Source organism: Cervus canadensis, chromosome 17 (genome assembly GCF_019320065.1).
Source record: "Cervus canadensis isolate Bull #8, Minnesota chromosome 17, ASM1932006v1, whole genome shotgun sequence".
NCBI lineage: Eukaryota > Metazoa > Chordata > Mammalia > Artiodactyla > Cervidae > Cervus > Cervus canadensis.
This window is the reverse complement of record NC_057402.1, coordinates 26,212,349-26,233,093: the sequence shown is the minus strand read 5'-3', so window position 1 is coordinate 26,233,093 and position 20,745 is coordinate 26,212,349. Positions and strand designations below refer to the sequence as shown.

Genomic DNA, 20,745 nt, shown 5'->3' with positions numbered 1-20,745 from the left:
AGGGACAAGAACTACACAATAGAGCACCTACAGGCCCTACAATAAACACTTTCTATACAAACACGTTCTGTCCTGGGCTTAGTAATTCTATGAACAATACTATTTTAATTTTGCAGATGAGGAAACTGAGATGCAGATATTTTAAATGTAATTTTTTCAAGATTATACAAGCTTCATTGAGAATTTGTACCCTGATTGTTCTGACTTCAAAGTACATGTTCCTTTTTTTTTTTTAAGGCATTTGAAAATTTTTCCAATTAATACTTTGGTTGCACTGGGTCTTCATTGTTGTGTGTGGGTTTTCTCTAGTTTCAGAGAGTGGGACTACTCTCTAGCTGAGGTGTGCAGACTTCTGTTGCGATGGCTTCTCTTGTTGTGGAGCACAGGCTCAATGTGCATGGGCTTCCGTAACTGGAGCGTGCAGGCTCAGTAGTTACTGCTCACTGCTCTAGAGCTTGAGGTCAGTAGTTGTGGCGAACAGGCTTAGCTACTCCAGGGCATGTGGAACTTTCCCAGACCAGGGATCGAACCCATGTCCCCTGCATTGGCAGATGGATTCTTATCCACTCGACCACCGGGGAAGTATAAAACTCATGTTCTTGCACAGTCTTATCTGCTTCTTACTAATTTGATAGGTTGACTGGGAAGAAGCGGCTGTTCTTTGACAGATGGTCCTTTGAAGAAGTCCATAGTGCTATGAATTCTTACTGCACCAGGAAGTGGCAAGTAAGCCTGCAAAGCTGAGGATGCTGCAGTTTTGATCAACTTGGAAAAAACTCCAAAGTCAGTGCTGTATTACCTGAAACTTGAATTTCTGAGATTGAACATGGCAACATAAAGAAAACTAGGGAATTTCCGTGGCGGTCCAGCAGTTAGGACTCTTCCCTTTCATTGCTGTAGGCCTGGAAACTTTGATCCCTGGTCAGGGAACTAAGATCCTGCAAGCCACAGGACGTCACTAAATAAATAAATACAAATGAGGTCAGAATTCTGAAAAGATTAAAAAAAAAAAGAAGAATGAAAAGAAAATTAGCAATGGTTTACAGTAAAACTCAAACATAATTTCATACCTTGTATCGTCTTCTATGGGGTGTTTGGGGTCGCAATGAGTTGGACATGACTGAGCTATTGAACTGACTGACTAATCATCTTCTATTGTTGATAGGGTACTGATGTTTAGGCCTGTCCCACCCCACCCCCAAATGTAATCTGTCCTTCATTATACCATCAGAGGTTTAGCATGAGATATAAGAGTTCAGATAATCCTTCCTTTTCTGATCAAGAAGTATCCAAACAATCATCTAAAAGATCACCCCATTTTGGTGTGAGTCTGGCATTTTTTAGTGAATTTGCAATTTACACCATCCATAACCATATCAATCTGAAATGAATGAAGTATTTTTGCATGAAATTGTCTCATTCATCTAATCTTTCAAATCTATTGTCACAGGTTGTTTGTGTTTACTTTATTACCTTTTTTATTCCCTCTGTATCTATAATATCCCTTCCTCTACATTTTAAACAATGCTTCTTTATACCTCTTCTCTTTTTGTATTGATCAGTCTTACTAAAGTTTGTTAATTTTGTTAGTTTTTTTCCCCCCAAAAAACAACTTTTGGGCTTATTGGTTCTTTCAAAAATAGGGTCTTTGTTTTTATTTCATTAAATTCCTCTTTTTATCTTTATCAATTCCTTCTACTTTCTTTGGGTTTATTGAGTTATTTTTATAATTTCTCAGGTTGATTGCCTAGATCATTAATTTTGGTTTTTTTCATTCCTTCAATGTGCATTTAAAGCTCTAGGTTTCCCTATACATAGTACATTAGATATATTCTACAAATTTTGATATAGTATGTGTTTTTATCATTGTTTATTCTGAAATAGTTCCTAATGTATGTATTGTTAGAAGCATTTTTAATATTTTATATACAGGGGGTTTGTAGTTATTTTGTATAATTTCTAATTTATTTGAATTTTAGAGATCATAGTCTTATTAAAAATTTTATTTTGCTATAAAATATGAATTTTATTTCATCATAATCAAAGTCAACAAATTGCCTGTGAACTTTTTCAACCAAGAGAAAAGATTGATGAAAAGCACTTTAGCTGGGAAAGCTCAAAATTGGGATTCTAGCTGGTGCAACTCACACATGGAAGAATTGTAGAAATCATAGTCTTTCTGATAATACTTCTTTGAAATTACTTGAGATATATTTTATGGAGAGTACATCATCAGTTTTCTTTCCATAGGCACTAATTTAGCTACTGTATAGCTAATGTATATCTCAATCATCATAAAATCAAGCCATGTAGCCACTACTCAGATCCAAAACACTGCCAACTCCCAGGAAACCTTTGCATGTTCCACACAACCCCACCTATGATAATTGCTTCCTTTTTTTCCTTTTCAAGGTAATTGTTGTTAGTATTTTTTTTTTTTTGTCATCCTCACTTCAGTTCAGTTCAGTCGCTCAGTCATGTCTGACTCTTTGCAACCCCATAGACTGCAACACATCATGCCTCCCTGTCCATCACCAACTCCTGGAGTTTACTCAAACTCATGTCCATTGAGTCAGTGATACCATACAGCCATCTCATCCCCTTCTCCTCACTCCTTCGATCTTTCCCAGCATCAGAGTCTTTTCAAATGAGTCAGTTCTTCACATCAGGTGGCCAAAGTTTTGGAGCTTCAGCTTCAGCATCAGTCCTTCCAATGAATATTCAGGACTGATTTCCTTTAGGATGGATTGGTTGGATCTCCTCACTGTCCAAGGGACTCTCAAGAGTCTTCTCCAACACCACAGTTCAAAAGCAACAATTCTTCGGTGCTCAGCTTTCTTTATAGTCCAGCTCTCACATCCATACACAACTACTGGAAAAACCATAGCTTTGACTAGATGGACCTTTGTCGGCAAAATAATGTCTCTGCTTTTTAATAAGCTGTCTAGGTTAGTCATAACTTTTCTTCCAAGGAGCAAGCCTCTTTTAATTTCATGGCAGCAGTCACCATCTGCAGTGATTTTGGAGCCCCCCAAAATAAAGTTTGTCACTGTTTCCATTGTTTCCCCATCTATTTGCCATGAAGTGATGGGATCGGATGTCATGATCTTAGTTTCTGAATGTTGAGTTTTAAGCCAACTTTTTCACTTTCCTCTTTCACTTTCATCAAGAGGCTTTAGTTCCTTTTTGGCTTTCTGCCATAAGGGTGGTATCATCTGAATATCTGAGGTTATTGATATTTCTCCCAGCAGTCTTGATTCCAGCTTGTGCTTCATCCAGTCTAACATTTCATGACATACTCTGCATATAAGTTAATAAGCAGGTGACAATATACAGCCTTGACGTACTCCTTTCCTTTTTGGAACCAGTCTTTTTTTTCCCTGTTCAGTTCTAACTGTTGCTTCTTGACCTGCATACAGATTTCTCAAGAGGCAAGTCAGGTGGTCTGGTATATTCCCATCTCTTGAAGAATTTTCCACAGTTTGCTGTGATCCACCCAGTCAAAGGCTTTGCATAGTCAATAAAGCAGAAGTAGATGTTTTTCTGGAACTCTCTTTGCTTTTTTCGATGATCCAGTGGATGTTGGTAATTTTGATCTCTGTTCCTCTGCCTTTTCAAATCCAGTTTGAACATCTGGAAGTTCATCGTACACCTACTGTTGAATCCTGGCTCGGAGAATTTTGAGCATTACTTTGGCAGTACGTGAGATGAGTGCAATTGTGCAGTAGTTTGAGCATTCTTTGGCATTGCCTTTCTTAGGGATTGGAATGAAAACTGACCTTTTCCAGTCCTGTGGCCACTGCTGAGTTTTCCAGATTTTCTGGCATATTGAGTGCAGCACTTTCACAGCATCATCTTTTAGGATTTGAGATAGCTCAACTGGAATTCCATCACCTCCACTAGGTTCCAACAAACTTTGTTGTGATGCTTCCTAAGGCCCACTTGACTTTGCATTCCAGGATGTCTGGCTCTAGGTGAGTGATCACACCATCGTGATTATCTGGGTCATGAAGATTTTTTTTGTACAGTTCTTCTGTGTATTCTTGCCACCTCTTCTTAATATCTTCTGCTTCTGTTAGGTTCATACCATTTCTGTCCTTTATTGTGCCCATCTTTGCATGAATGTTCCCTTGGTATCCCTGATTTTCTTGAAGAGATCTATAGTCTTTCCCATTCTATTGTTTTCCTCTCTTTCTTTGTATTGATCACCAAGGAAGGCTTTCTTATCTCTCCTTGCTCTTCTTTGGAACTCTGCATTCAAGTGAATATATATTTCCTTTTCTCCTTTGCCTTTTGCTTCTCTACGTTTCATAGCTGTTTGTAAGGCCTCCTCAGACAACCATTTTGCCATTTTGAATTTCTTTTTCTTGGGGATGGTCTTGATCACTGCCTCCTGTACAATGTCACGAACCTCTATCCATAGTTCTTCAGGCACTCTGTCTACCAGATCTAAAACTTTGAATCTATTTCTCACTTCCACTGTATAGTCATAAGGGATTTGATTTAGGTCATACCTGAATGGTCGAGTGGTTTGTCCTACTTTCTTCAATTTCAGTCTGAATTTGGCAATAAGGAGTTCATGATCTGAGCTACTGTCACCTCCTGGTCTTGTTTTTGCTGACTGTATACAGCTTCTCCATCCTTGACTGCAAAGAATATAATCAATCTGATTTCAGTATTGACCATCTGGTGATGTCTATGTATAGAGCTTTCTCTTGTGTTGTTGGAAAAGGGTGTTTACTATGACCAGTGTATTCTCTTGGCAAAACTCTGTTAGCCTTTGCCCTGCTTCATTCTGTACTGCAAGGCCAAATTTGCCTGTTACTCCAGCTATCTCTTGACTTCGTACTTTTGCATTCCAGTCCCCTATAATGAGAAGGACATCTTTTTTGGGTGTTAGTTCTAGAAGGTCTTTTAGGTCTTCATAGAACCATTCAACTTCAGCTTCTTCAGCATTACTGGTTGGGGCATAGACTTGGATTACTGTGATATTGAATGGTTTGCCTTGGAAATGAACAGAGATCATTCTGTCATTTTTGAGATTGCATCCAAGTATTGCATTTCAGACTCTTGTTGACTTTGATGGCTACTCCATTTCTTCTAAGGGATTCTTGCCCACAGTAGTAGATATAATGGTCATCTGAGTTAAATTCACCCATTCCAGTCCATTTTAGTTCACTGATTCCTAAAATGCCATCCTACAAGGGACGATTTCAGTTCTTCCATCAGGAATTGCAGTGAGAGCACAGTCTTAATCACTGGGCCACCACGAACTCCCCTTCATGCTAATATTTTCATTTGTTTGCTTCAATTTGTTATTCTTGTGACCAGAATTCTTACAGTATTTTGACTCAAAAGTCTTTGGAATGTCTGAGGGCTTAGAGAGAAGGGGATTGGGAAATTCCTTACTGGATTGTCATTGAGAACTCTCATCTCTCCTGAAAGGGAGACTTGGGCTCGTGCTGTGCCTTCACTAGCAGTGTCACCTGGCCACCTGCCCCAACTCCAGCCTGCACTGTGCAGTGGGGGCTGCACTGGGCACTGCGTATATTTACGTCATTTCATCCTCAAAACAGACTTGTGAGACAGAGAAAACTGAGGTTCTCTAAGGTCACAGAGCCAAAGGAAAAGATAAAGGAAAGGAAAGTTGCACTTAATTCATAAATATTCAAGACCATTAATTTATTCACATTTTCCCCATAGTAAAATGCACAAGGCATGGCCCCACATGACTGATTTGAATTTGCCTCTTTAAAGTATTTTTATAATTGCCATTTACTTTATATATGGAGAACTTGAAAAAAATAAATTTCCTTGGATTAAAGCATTTTGAATATATTTAGGGCTCACTAAAATTCTTATGACTGCTTAAAAATGTATCATGCATACATATAGTCAGCTGTACTGTAAATTGCAGCTAAAGGATGTTTAGTTGACAAAAGGTGGAATAGTTTGGCTTATTTACTCCTTGGGCTCCTCCTGTTTTTACTGGAAAACTCATCTAAACATGCATGTCACAAACTACTTTCAAGACAAAAGCAAAGCCTCAGATGAGTGGTGAAAACAGATAGCCCTATCTAACCTGGGAAGACAGTCTGCCTGAAGGGAAAGGCCATCAGTCTAAGTGAATGCTCCAAAAAGACACTTCTAAAAATAAAAGCAGCCTGTCTATAGGAAAAAGAAATATCATTAGACATTTTGACTGTGGTTTTATTTCATTAAATTGCTGAGTGTATGCTGAGTTACAAGAAGTAAAATTCAATATATAGTTTCCAAGTGCCTTCTCTGTTTAAGGCACTATGTGGTGGGCTCTAGAGGACACAAAAATGAATGATCTGCCATCCTCACTATTGAGGAGGTTATAATCAAAGGAGGGGTAAACAGCAAGATAACATTTTATAAGGAATGTGTGATAAGACCTATGAGAAAGAAACAGATGTGAAATGAACCAAGTAGTTATTTGAGTACCTTTCATAGGTCAGGCATGCTTCATACAGCATCTTATCTTTTAATCTTACAGTAATGAGGTTGGTACTGTTCCCAGTTCAAGGAGCTGTGGGAAAGCACAACCAAAAAACTAACCCAGGATCATACAGGCTGAGATTCAAATCCAGATATGTCTCCCCCAAAGTTTGTATTCTTAACAACCCCATGGGTTAAGAGCCGTGTGATAGATAGAAAAGAGGTCCTTGCTGACCTGCTGACCACGAGTCTCAGAATGCTTAGAAAGGAGTCAGAATACTGAACCATTTTAGGGTGACTTCAGCCACCATTATGGATGCCCCCCAAGGATGATTTGGCATTATTTTCTTAGCCTAGTGTGTAAAGTGGACTTCCCAGGTAGCTCAAATGATAAAGAATCTGCTTGCAATGTGGGAGACCTGAGTTCAATCCCTGGGTTGGGAAGATGCCCTGCGGAAGGACATGGCAACCCACTTCAGTATTCTTGCCTGGAGAATCCCCATGGACAGAGAAGCTTTGTGGGCTACAGTCCATGGGGTCGCAAAGAGTTGAACAAGACTGCACAACTAACTTTGCCTCTGCCATCAACCTCAAACTGTGTTTTAAAAAGATAAAATGAACTGAGTTTTATTGTTCATGTGAGTACAAACACTGTGGATATATTTTCATGAAAAAGGAAAAAAACACTAGCATCATCATATAAATTGTAAGTGTCCATTTTCACTCATTACTATTACTATTTATATATGTGATCATTTTAATTCTTAATTATCTTTTCACTCAGGTAACTATGTAAACCCAGTTGTCCTTCTCTTCAGTTGCTTGCCTTCACTTGAATACCTGCCCCATGGTTTCTCAAGAGCTATCACCAGTGTTGTTATCATTATTTTGCAAGGTGAATGAATATAAATGTAGATTTTCATCATGTGTAGACTACGTTGACAATCAGCAAAGATTTTTCTTCCATATGAATTGTGTAGCTGGGATGAAATGCTAGAAGATTAACCCAGAATGGACAATTCATCACTCTCTGGTTATTTTCAGTTCTACAAGTAAGCCACTGAGCAGACCACACTGCCCTTTGGCACAGTGTCTGTTTCTAAGCAGGTGACATTAAAGATGCTTGTCTCTGAAAATCATTCAGGAATTATTTTCCCTGAAGTGCTAATAGAGTTTGCTAATGAAAAAAAAAAACCACCATTTCTCAAAATTATATAAAGCATCATAGAAATGACAGGAAATTATTTCACCCAGGTTTTAGCTTGTACAGGCCTACCTGACTGTGGGAAAGCTGGTTGTATGACAAGGGTTGATCTGCCATAGTGAAGACTACTGTAGTTTTAGCTTTTCATCAGTGGCAAACAAAGCTAAAGGCACCAGTGGCTCGAATCTCTTTTCTGTTCCTCCACTGATGAGAATCAAAATAAACTTTAAGATATCAAAGGCAACAATACTACTGTTTGGTAACAGATTCTTCAGTTCAGTTCAGTCACTCAGTCGTGTCTGACTCTTTGCGACCCCATGGATCACAGCATGCCAGTCCTCCCTGTCCATCACCAACTCCTGGAGTCTACACAAACCCATGTCCATTGAGTCGGTGATGCCATCCAGCCATCTCATCCTCTGTCGTCCCCTTCTCCTCCTGCCCCCGATACCTCCCAGCATCAGGGTCTTTTCCAATGAGTCAACTCTTCGCATGAAGTGGCCAAAGGATTGGAGTTTCAACTTCAACATCAGCCCTTCCAATGAACACCCAGGACTGATCTCCTTTAGGATGGACTGGTTGGATCTTCTTGCAGTCCAAGGGACTCTCAAGAGTCTTCTCCAATACCACAGTTCAAAAGCATCAATTCTTCGGCGCTCAGCTTTCTTAGACTGGTTTCAGATTCTTAGACTGGTGAAATCCTGTGGCTCAACTGCATGACTCTAGAATAATTTCAATGAACTAGGCGCTATGAATTTAGAGTCAAACTTTTATTATACCGTACGTGTTATATGAATCAAACTTGGTATGTATTAATAGTATGATTTTCTTGGGTCATTTGAAGCCAATAGGTTTTAAAAATCCCAGTCAGTAGTATACCTTCTTGAATATTCAAGCCTTGAGAAGAAAGTGTGAGTTTCCAGGGAAACTGAAGGATGATAGTGGATCTGTTACAGTCCATGTGCTCTTAATTTATGTGTGGTGATCTGATGAATTGTCAGTCTGTCCTTTTAAAAAGAGTGTGTGAGAAAATGTACGTAAATATGTACCAGTGAAACTGGTCTTCATGTTTTGAAAGTGTGTTTTCTTCATAGAGTGAGAATGAAAGTATACGAGAATTGATCTTTGAAATACAAGGCCACGTAATTTGACGTGCAAATATGTGATTCACACATCCTGCCTCAGAAATAAGTGAAATGTGGTCAAATATTTCATTTTATTCATTGCATTTATCACCACCTGAAATCATCTCATTTATTTATTTGAATACTTTAAAAATCCCTCTCTTTCACACTCATCTAAAACTCCATGGTTACTATCCTACCTCTGGTGCCTGCTATATAATAGGTATTTGATAACTGCTTTTTTTTTTTAACTTATGTCTCTGCTGGGTATTCGTTGCTGTTTGTGGGCTTTCTTTAGTTGTGATGATCGGGGCTACACTTCATTGTGGTGTGTAGACTTCTCATTGTGGTGTGTAAACTTATTGCAGTTGCTTCTCTTGTTGCAGAGCATTGGCTCTAGGTGCGTGGGCTTCGGTAATTGGGGTATAGGGGCTCAGGAGTTGCTGCTCCTGGGCTCTAGTGCATAGGCTTAGTAGTTGTGGCTTAAGGGTTTAGTTGTCCAAGGCATGTGGAAACTTCCCGGACCAGGGATTGAACTTGGGTCCCCTGCATTGGCAGGTAGATTCCTATCTACTGGACCACCAGGGAAGTCCGATAACTACTTATTAAATAAATTACTGTGTGTTGAGGGCTTCCCTAGTGTCTTGGTAAAGAATCTGCCTGCAATGTGGGAGACCTGGGTTTCATTCCTGAGTTGGGAAGATACCTTGGAGGAGGGCATGGCAACATACTCCAGTATTCTTGCCTGGAGAATCCCCATGGACAGAGGAGCCTGGGGGGCTACTCTGCCCATGGGGTCACAAAGAGCCAGACATAACTGAGTGACTAAGCACACACATTGTGTGTTGAAAGATATTCAGTGCACTACTTTAGAAATATATGTATCTATTTCTCAACTCAACTTGATGAAACCTCCACAAAGGCTATATCTACCAGCTTTAGTAAATGCCTTTTTACTAGATGGGATCAATATATGTTTAGTAAAGAGTATGGACAGAGTATAAAGTTCCAGGAACACTGGTTAAAAACAATGGTGGTTAAAAACCCATCAGTATTAGATTTTAGCAACAGCGAAGAGCTGAGTCATTTGAAAAGACTCTGATGCTGGGAAAGATTGAGGTCAGGAGGAGAAGGGGATGACAGACGATGAGATGGTTGGATGGCATCACTGACTCAATGGACATGGTTTTGGGTGAACTCCGGGAATTGGTGACGGACAGGGAGGTCTGGCGTGCTGAGGTTCATGGGGTCGCAAAGAGTCAGACATGACTGAGCAACTGAACTGAACTGAACTATTGTTCTCACTGCTTTCTGCTTTTTTATTGCAGTATAATTGATAATGGTGAGATGCACACATCTCGTATATAGTTGATATGTTTTGACAAATATATACACCCATATAACCCACTGACTGAGATATATAGAACTTCACATCATTCCGGAAACTTTCTCTGTACCATCTTTTAGTCCATTCATCATTGCTTCACCATTGCTTCTCCCCTCTAAGCTATGGCTGTTCTGAGTTCTGTTCCTATTAGGTTAGCTTTGCTTCTTTTTAAACCTTATATGAAAGAAATAATACAAAGGTACACTTTTATGTTTGGCTTCTTTTGTACAATACATCTGTAAAATTCATCCAAGTTGTTATGCATATCAGTGATGCAGTCCTTTTTATTGCTGAGTAGTATTTCACTGTATACTATGACTTATCCAATTTCCTGTTGATGGAAACCATTTGGATTGTTTCCACTTTGGAACTATTATGAGTAAAGCAGTTGCAAACCTTCCTATATGAATCTTTGTGTACATACATCTTAATTTCTCTGGACAAATATGTGAAAGCTTGTGTAAGTGTATGTGTAAATATATGTTTATCTTTATAAGAAACTGCCAAACTGTTCTTTGAAAGTTGTATCATTTTATATTCCCACCAACAATGTATGAGAGTTATTAGTTGATCCACATAATTGCCAATATTTAGTACTGTCAGTCTTTTATATTTTAGCCATTCTAATAGGTGTGGAATAGTATTCATTGTATATTAACTAGCAATTCTCTAGTGATTAATGGTGTTAAGCATCTTTTTATTTGCTGATTCGCTGTTTGAATATCTTTTTGTGACGTATCCAAGTACCCCAAGTCTATGGGGTCTCAAAGAGTTGGACACAACTGAGTGACTGAACTGAACTGATATTCTATGTATTGATTGCCCAAGAACTTAAAAATAGTTCATATTTTCCTAATTAAGGCTGTATTAGTGTCTCTCTAATATTAGATAAAATTATAGAATAAGAAGCAGCATTGATTTGGATTCTGAGGATCCTGAGTTTGAATGCTGGCTTTCCCCTAACCCAGTATTGTTACTCATATGAATTTACACAAGGCACACAATTCCTGTTAGCATCAGTTTCCTCAGCTGTAGAATGGGATAATAATTGCAAATATTAAATGCAATCTTATATGCCTACCAAGAAGTTGGTGCTTAATAACTATTACCCTCTCCTTTTCTATTTCTAATTATTGAGTTGTCCCCTCAAGAAAAGAACACATATAAAGTGCACAAACTCTAGAAAGTAGATTTTTCTATATTAACCTATAAAGTGTTTCTCAAACTGGGATATAGAATCTCTTGGAGTCTTAAGACAGGTTCTCAGGGGTCAGAGTTTTCTACTGGATTTTTAAAGAGAAATTATTTATATTTGGATGATTATCCTAAAATATTAAATAAGCAGAGTCTGAAACTTCTGAATAAGTTGTCTTTAGTTTACAGCTAAGCATTGCCATAAAATGTCAATATAAATTTTCATTTACCTTTGAAATTTCATCTTTCTGAACTAAGGAACCGTCAATGTGTCAGTGCTGTTTGGTTGGCATGTCCTACTATCTATAATAAATGGTCACAATGGCCAGTGTCTGCCACATTACTCACATTCTGTGAAGGCAAAATTTCTATTTCCCTAGTAATAATATACATATGAATAACATTTTCAATGCTTGTCTTTAGTTTCTTACTTTTTTAAAGAAATCAATACTTTGGTTTCTCATCAAGAAAATGATATGCCACTGAGTATTGTACAATTTTGTAGGGGCTAATGAGAAATGAACAGAGATAAACTGAATAATATAAATGATGTATTTACACCAAGAGAAATCCAAATGCTTTCAGGACAGTCTATACAAATAAAGATTAAATGGTAATTTGAATATTCTAAACTGAAAACAGAGTGGAAGCAATCATAATAAAGTCTGATTTATGATCAATTTTGAAATGATGTAAATGAGGCAGTTTCAGTATCTAATTGCCCCTGTGAAATGCTGCATTCTTAAGCCTCATTCATGGCAAGCATGGTATGGAGCCTGTTTGAAAAACCAGGAGGCTTATGATGCCTGTGTCAGACTTGTTTCTCTGTAGAACCTGTCTGCCTTGTTTTGGGGGTGAGAGGGTAATTTTGATTATACAGTCTCTCTGTTAATCCTTTCCTCTCTTGCCAACAATTGTTGAAATATTGTCCAAATGGAGTCCCAAGAAGATGTAAACAAAACACTATGAGAAACCTAGTTCCTTCTTAGCTTTCAATTGTCTGACTATAATCTCAGGGCTGAAACTGGAAAAAAAAAAGTTAAAAAAATATTTAAGAGTTTAAAACTAACTCCATATAATCTTATCTTGTTCTAAATTTCAGCAAAATTTGATTAGATGTATATTTAGTGCTGATTTCAATTCTACTGTTACACCAACTCCATGTTGAAATACAGCTTTATGGAGTCATCAATAAAGATTGCTTACTGCAGTGTTAACTAGGAGGCCTGATATCCTGAAACTACCCTATTTCATAGTCTCAGCTCCCATCTATTGTGTGCTGTGGCCACATTTCAAAAATGCTAAAATATTTTAAAAAATATGTTCCAGTATCTATAATTTGGTAGTAAACCAAGGTTCAGTTTTTTCAGAACATGCTTATGTGAATTGCATTCTCTGCATGAGTTAAAACACAGAAACAAGTTTAGTACATAACTAAATCTGAGGCTACATCTTTCCACTATCAAACCCATGAGTGTTTAGTTTCAGCCATACACATTATCTACTGCAATAAATTAATGTTGTTCATTTGAATTATATTGATTTGTAGTTGTGTATTTAATTTGTAACCAAATTTGCTTTGGTTTTAGACTATGTAACAGCTACAAGAATGAGTTTATACCCAGTTTTATGTTTATACATATTTAAATAACAATGTAATAGAAGTAATTACAGCAATACAGGGAATCTAGAGAGAATTTATTTCTTTAAAAGGGGTCATGTGTAAATCACCTGTGAGAAATTCTGCTCTAGTCCAAGCATCATGACTTGAAAATCACACATTTTGCTATTTCTATGCATATCTGATAATTTAAAGCCATTATAAAAAATTTCCCCTGCAGGATTTGATTTCTAGTTAACTTTCAAATTTTTTTTCTGTCTGTAGTAAAACATTTTTCCTCTTTTCAGAATATGAAGGGCTTAAACATGGTCACCTAGAAGTGTAGCCTGAATGAAGTTTATAACTTGTAGAGACATCAAGAACTCTGACCATCCTTCCAACTATGAAGTGAAAGTGAAAGTCACTCGGTCGTGTCCAACTCTTTGTGATCCCATGGACAGTCCATGGAATTCTCCAGGCCAGAATACTGGAGTAGGTAGCATTTCCCTTCTCGAGGGGATTTTCCCAACCCAGGGATCAAACCCAAGTGTCCCGGGTTGCAGGCAGATTCTTTACCAGCTGAGCCACAGGCTCCTCTAGCCATGTATCCTTTAATAACCTGGCTGTACGGTTTCTAAATGAAGTAAGAACATAAGAGGCTTTGATATATTTCTTTAAATCATAAAACTGAACATTTACTATTTCTTAATAGCTTTGAAGTCAGAAATGCTTATTGGAAAGACAGGCCATTAGAAAAAAAATGCATCAAAGCATATTTTATTTGTAATTGGACAATTTAACTCAACAGACTGTCATTTTTGCCTGATTTGGGGAGAGGTAAGAACGGTATATTTTATTACTTCTCAAAATCTGTGAACGAAGAGAATTACAACTATAAACACAGAGAAAGATAGGTTCAGCAATAATCCATGTAAGCTTTCTGTTCCTTTCTCTATTTTTGTCTCATCAATACCAGAAACTCTTACACGGGTTCACCCTATTTTCTTTCTGTACGTCATTAAATTGGATACCAATTTTAAAACTTCTCAAAATTACTGATCTTTCACAGATTTTTACTTCAAAATATTGTGTTGTGGAATGGGTAGAACGACCATAGAAGGGAGAAAAAAGAAGCAAAATCCCACTTATTCTATAATATGCCATATGCCTTGTTAAGGGTGCCATTTTAACACAACGCAGGCAAGCTCATGCCCTTCACTTTAATTCGACATATGGAGGCTTTCACCTTTGGTCCTCAGTTCACAACGTGTCAGGCTGCGACTTGAGCAGTAGTTAAAATCAGGACGTTTAACACTAGCATTCTAGTATGTCTTACAGGTAGATCTGTCCGGCATGTTTGTATCATAATAGGGTCAGGTTTAGCGTGTGGGGAAGTACGCGGAAGCTCAAGAATGATTCTCCAGTTCAGCTCTAATACTCTAATTCTTCTAATCGATCTCTCAGGCCAAACAGCTGCGTTTCAGCGAGTCCTTCAGTGTTCCAGCGGGTTGGAGGCCAGGCTACAAGGTGGCCTCGGGGAAAGACACCTGTGAGGGGCGTGTCCATCCGTCCTGGCTGCCCCGCCCATCTCACTGACTTGTGCGCAGAATGGATTCAGGCCGGATCCACCGGTGCTAACGCTAGAGGAGCCCGGGGCATCCTAGAGTGTGGTGCTGACCGTCATTATCTAAGTTGGTTTAGTTGTTGGGAGGAATCTCCCGGAGGGCTGGACGCTAGACTTATATCAACAAAACCTCTGAAACTGACACAAGGCTACTATGTCACGGGTGAAATATTGGTGACACGTTCCACATTTTGCTGGGAGAACCCGAGCTCGATCCAAAATCCTAGTGACCCAGCATCCTAGTGGCCCAGCAAGGCAACCGATTCGCAAATTCTTAGGCTTGGGGGAGATGCCGCTTGTTCCAGGCAGGCCCCCAGGGCTGCCTCGGCCGTCGCAGCTGGGCAGCCCACTCCGCATCGCGGCGGCGTCTCGGACCGCGCGTGTCCAGCTTGCTAGCAGCTTCTCAAGCAAGCCTCGCTTGCCGCTCCCGGCATGCTCCGCGGGGCTGAGCGCCGCAGAGGACCCATCTTCCGACTTGGAGCCGGTGACAGGGCCCTTACCCAAGATGCTCCGGGCACTCATTTGCATGTCCTAGCAAGAGGCGAACTCGACAAGTTTCGCGGTCTAGCATTTGGTATTCTGACTAGAATACCAAACATGAGAGCCTTGCGCGTGGATCTGAGGATCAAATTTCCCTAAAAGTTTCAGAATCATCAAAAAGATGCACGGTTCAGGTCACCGTAACTGTAAAGAGATAAGACGCTCCGGACTTTATATATGCCGTGGACGGAGGCAGAGACGTGCTCGCTTCGGCAGCACATATACTAAAATTGGAACGATACAGAGAAGATTAGCATGGCCCCTGCGCAAGGATGACACGCAAATTCGTGAAGCGTTCCATATTTTGTGCCATTCCCCACCTCCATACACTGTTTGCCGGATGAACACAAAAAACTGAAGTATTGAGAGGTAGTTTTGGAGGCTTATCCCCCGTTTGCGCTTTCCGCCGTGCCTCCCCAGAGGCCGAGCTCACCTGCAATTCCTTCCCACCGGATCCTCTACCCCGCCAGCGTCGATTCTAGCTCGATGGCTGCCTGGCATCCCCCCGGCCAACCTGTCTCATTTCTATTAAGCTACCTAGCTAAACTTGGTGTCTGCAGTCGAATGCTTGTTTTTATTGGTAAAATTACACTTTGAGTTTTGGGCGCTGAATTTTTATATTTCCCATCAAAGAATCGACCCGGTTTAGGTAAAGCGGCATTTTGAGTGCACCTTAGAAGTCAGATAAAAACAGGCGTAGAAAACCCGTCTCAGAAAGACTTAGGAACGGGCTTGCTGCTTCTAGCCAGTTTTTAATTGATCCTGAAGCTCCAGGATCCACCGGCCAACATTGGTAACAGTCCCTGATTTTGTGTAGCTCACAGTCTGAGAAAAGAGTACGAATTCCAGTCAAAAGCGACCAAAGTCACAAAGTAGGCCTGAGAAATGTGTACTACTGTTGCTTACTTTCTATAGCAAGGATCCATTAACTTAGCAATAATTCATTTATTTAATAATTTAGAAATGATTTGGTAAGGACTCACTGAGCATTTCATGTGTCAGGCAGCCTTTAGTGAAGTAAGAGCCAGACCCACCTGTGCATCTGCTTTGTGTTGTCGAGGGAGACAGATCAAAAGGCGATTTCAGAGCTTTCAAGTTCTATTAAGGAAATGCAAGATATCTTATCTCCAAGATAATGTAGAAACGACATCAGTTTAGTTCAGTCGCTCAGTCGTGTCCGACTCTTTGCGACCCCATGGACTGCAGCACGCCAGACCTCCCTGTGATCCCCGGAGTTTACTCAAACCCATATTTGCACATAAATTTACAGATGTAACTCAGCTTCATTCTCATTTCATAGATTGCCCTGCACGAATATTTTTTATAACATATTTTATAGTGAAAAAACACAATTTCAGCATTGCGTGCCCAAGGCGTTTCCTTTGTGCTGGAGGCAATATCTGGATCGTGGGGGAATGGCACAAAATATGGAACGCTTCACGAATTTGCGTGTCATCCTTGCGCAGGGGCCATGCTAATCTTCTCTGTATCGTTCCAATTTTAGTATATGTGCTGCCGAAGCGAGCACGACGTAACAGCTCCCCCACAGCGTATATAAGGCACGGAGATCTTCGACTCTTTACCTTTATGGTGACCAAACTGCGCCTCTTCCCACCGAACGCGGAACATTTAGGGAAATTTGAGTTCGCGCAGCCACTCACAAAGCTCGCACGTTTGGTGCTCTAACAAACAGACCGCAGTCGAGTTCACCTCTTGGCGGGACATGCAAATGAGCGCCCGGAGCATCTTGGGTAAGGGGTCCCATCGAGGGCCCCAGGGCCCAGGTCCTGTCGCGGGAGCGCTCGGCCCCTGGAGCATGCTGGGAGCCGCGAGCGCGACAGCGGCCCTCAGAGCTGCGCGCTTCAGGAGCCCGCGGGGTAGCGGGACACGCGCCCTCCGTGAGGCGGACGCTCTTCGGAGTGGGCCGCCCGGCTGGTGCCTCAGTTTAGAGCTGGTAGTTTCCCACTTAAACTTTCTTTGATGAATACTTGGGAAAAAAAAAAGAAAAGTAACCACCCATTATCACACCTCGAAAAGTTAAGGTAATTCCTTAGCATCACCTGATACTCACTCTACGTTCCAGTTTCCTTGGTTGTTTAAAAGATGCCTTACAACGAAGGTTCTGTCCTCCCACGTTTGTTTGCTTGCTGTGCTTCTTAGGTCTCATTAGTTTCCTAACATCCCATCTCCACTTTCCCCTCCCCCACCGCCGTTTCTCTTCATGATACTGATTTGTTGAGCGAACCGGATATTTGCACCATGAAACGTAACATTTCTTTCATTTGGCTCGTTTATCACTGATGATGTCGTTTAACTTGTTTCTCCATGTTTTTTGAAAATTTGTTGTTAGATATAAAGCTGTAATTAGATCCTGGTATAATTTCCTAAGCTTTAGAGGCGCACTGGTAGCACGTATCCTTTCCTATCGCATCTCAACAAAAGGCAGGTAATGTCTGGCTGAATCAGTTGGTTCAGGTGAGGTCACCAGCCCAAACCCTCCATTATCAAGTTTCCCATACATCTTTCACTTAATGATTTGAGAATACAGTGATGAACATTGCCCAGGTAGAGAGTCTGGCTGGCTGTTTGTCGGTTTGTTTTTAACCTTTGGCTCGTGAGCTATAAAGGATGTCAACCTAAGGCTCTTGATACCCCAAGGAAGAAACAGAGAAAAAGACCAGGATGAGAAATGAGGGAAGAGTAGCATTGTCTTTTGAGTCTCTGGATCATTCAATCCTCTCCATAGTTTGGTTACATGAGCTAATAAATTGCCTTTGTTTCTTTTTTTATTTTTTTGCCTTTGTTTCTTAAGCTAGATTGCAGTCCTGTTTCTGTCTCCTCGCTACCAAGAGGCTCGTCTGGAGCCCTTCCGTGGGTCTGTAGGCCCCACTTCCCTCACACAGTCTTCTGTCTTTTAGCTACAGTTTCTTGTCACCCACCCTTATTACTATTTGCATCCAGGCTGTTTCTTTTCTGGATATTTTCTGAATGTTGTTTTCTGTCAGGTTATACATTTATTAAAGGCCTCATCCAGGAGAACAATTGTTAGAGGCATTCAGTTAACATCTTAAATTTCCTTCCTCTCTTCTCTCCTTTCTGTTACACAGTTGTCTCCACCCACTCCCCCTTCCCTCAAACTCTTGTGTTCCCCTAGTCTTTTCCACCTGTATCTTTTTTTCCTCATCCTGTCCCTCCTCCATCTACGTGGAATACCTCACTAACTGAGCATGCTTACCCAGTTCACCTTATGCCTTTGTAATCACCCTCATGTTTTCATGCTACACATGTGCAACATTGAAACAAACACTATTGGCTTCTGCTAAACTAAAATATGTAAGGTCTCATGATTAGAGTTTTACTAAAACAATTCTTGCTCTTATCACCAGTTAAGTATGTGTCTCTAATCATTTTCTTTGGCCAGCGGGGAGGGGGGCGGTGGAGTGGGGGGGAGATAGCGTTCTTTAACACATCTTTTGGAAGTTATATAGGAAACTTTTGAAGTAGGTTGCTTTTTAATTAGATAATCTTTTGTATCTTGGCACCTACTCCAGTATTCTTGCCTGGGAAATCTCATGGACAGAGGAGCATGGCGGGCTACAGTCCATGGGTTCACAAAAGAGTTGGACACAACTTAGCGACTAAACAACAAGCATGAGCAGAAAAAGGGAGTTTCAATGGGCATTTTTAGCAAATTGACTTTAGGGAAGATTGATTTAGAGGTTTTTTTCTCAGCTTATCTTATTGACAAGAAAAAAAAGTTCTTATTTTTATATTCTGGAACATTAGACTGTGTTACCAATAGATGCTGTCATAATTCTAACTATCTACATTATGGATGGAATAAAACAACCATCTGTGTTTCCTTTGTGATATGTAAAACTGGTGCATCTTACAATCAGTGGCATTATAGATCCAAAGAGATGAAAAATCTTATTTTCAGAGAAGGAAACTAAGTGTGAGTTAAGTGTTTAATGATTTCCATGGGCAGTCCTGGCAGTGGTCCTACCTATCTTCTGAGACCAAATTCATTTCTTTTTCCACTGGACCGCTTGTAGTATTACTAGGTCATACTCGCCTGCAATGCAGGAGACCAGGTTTGTTCCCTGGGTGGGAAAGATCCCTGGAGAAGGGAATGCCTACCCATTCCAGTGTTCTTCCCTGGAGAATCCTATGGACAGAGGAGCTTTGTGGGCTACATTCCATGGGGTTGCAAAGAGTTGGACGTGACTGAGTGACCAACACTTTCACTTCGCTTTACTCTTTGCAATAACTTAGAAAAGAATCAAGACTTCAAGACTTATTTTACAGCCATATTTCTGAGTTCTTCTCATCTTACTGTAACAACTGGATAACACACACTGATAAGTGGAAAATCTACCTTTTTCTTTTTACTTGTAGAAAGGGAATATTCAGTGATATGACGCAATTGAAATGGACAAAACCTGCTAATCATTTCCTCTTTAGGAATTTTGCTCCAATTAAAAAGGAGCAGCTCATCTAAAATCCTCACATCCTCTTGAACAGGGAATAAATGAATCACAACCTCAGTATCAGTGACCAGCTTTACCTGGTGTGAAATTGGTGAACTTCAGCTAAGGAACAGAGATTATAAACCTGGGCTGCAGTTTGTAGTCATCATGGGAGGTTTAAAAAATATCAGTGCCAGAGCCCTCCCCTGAAGGTTCTAATTTAATTGTTCTCCATTTCTGTTTCTCTCTACAAAGAATCTCATTGGAGTTCTCCTCCAGCCCCCTTCTTTTGCTATTCTCTCTCTTTTATGGCTATTCCCCCTTCCCTCACGTACCCATAGACTCCTCAGAACACCTCCTAAATGCCCCACCTAAAAGATCTCCAAGGATCTTTCAAAATTCACCAGGACTGGGTTTTATTTCTTCAGGGCTCTTCTGGCTAACCCTGTAAACGAAAATGTGGTAGAGCAGTGTTTCCCAAACTTGCCTAGTGATAGATTTCCAGAGAATTGGGCTGTGAGGATTTGACTGTTCTAGTCAAAGGATGATGATATTGTTCAGTTACTAAGTTGTGTCTTTTTGTGACCCCATGGACTGCAATATACCAGGCTTCCCTGCCGTTCACTGTCTCACAGAGTTTGCTGAAACTCATCTCCATTGAGTCGGTAATGCCATCCAACCATCTCATCCTCTGCCACCCTCTTCTGCTCCTGCCTTCCGTCTTTCCCAGCATCAGGGTCTTTTCCAATGAATCGGCTGTTCAAATCAGGTGGCGAAAGTATTGAAGCTTTAGCTTCAGCAGCAGTCCTTCCAGTGAATGTTCAGGATTGATTTCCTTTAGCATTTACTGGTTTGATCTTGCTGTTCAAGGAACTCTTGAGAGTGTTTTCTAGCACCGCAGTTCGAAAGCATCAATTCTTCAGCCCTCGGCCTTCTTTATGGTCCAACTTTCACATCCATACATGACCACTGGAAAAACCACAGCTTTGACTATATGCCGACATTTGTCGGCCAAGTAATGTCTCTGCTTTTTAGTATACAATCTAGGTATGTCATAGCTTTCCTTCCAAGGATCAAATATCTTTCATTTCCATGGCTGCAGTCACTGTCCACAGTGCTTTAGGAGCCCAAGAATATAAAA

The 20,745-nt window shown here is 40.3% G+C and overlaps 2 non-coding genes across 2 annotated transcripts; one reads left to right on the top strand and one right to left on the bottom strand.

Moving 5' to 3' along the window:
- The first annotated feature begins 15,335 nt into the window (after positions 1-15,335).
- Positions 15,336-15,442, top strand: LOC122419947. Its single transcript, XR_006263147.1, has one exon. It is a non-coding gene; the product is annotated as a U6 spliceosomal RNA (small nuclear RNA).
- Positions 15,443-16,556: 1,114 nt separating this feature from the next.
- LOC122419946 lies at positions 16,557-16,663 on the bottom strand. The gene has a single exon (XR_006263146.1). It is a non-coding gene; the product is annotated as a U6 spliceosomal RNA (small nuclear RNA).
- Between the last annotated feature and the right edge of the window lie 4,082 nt (positions 16,664-20,745).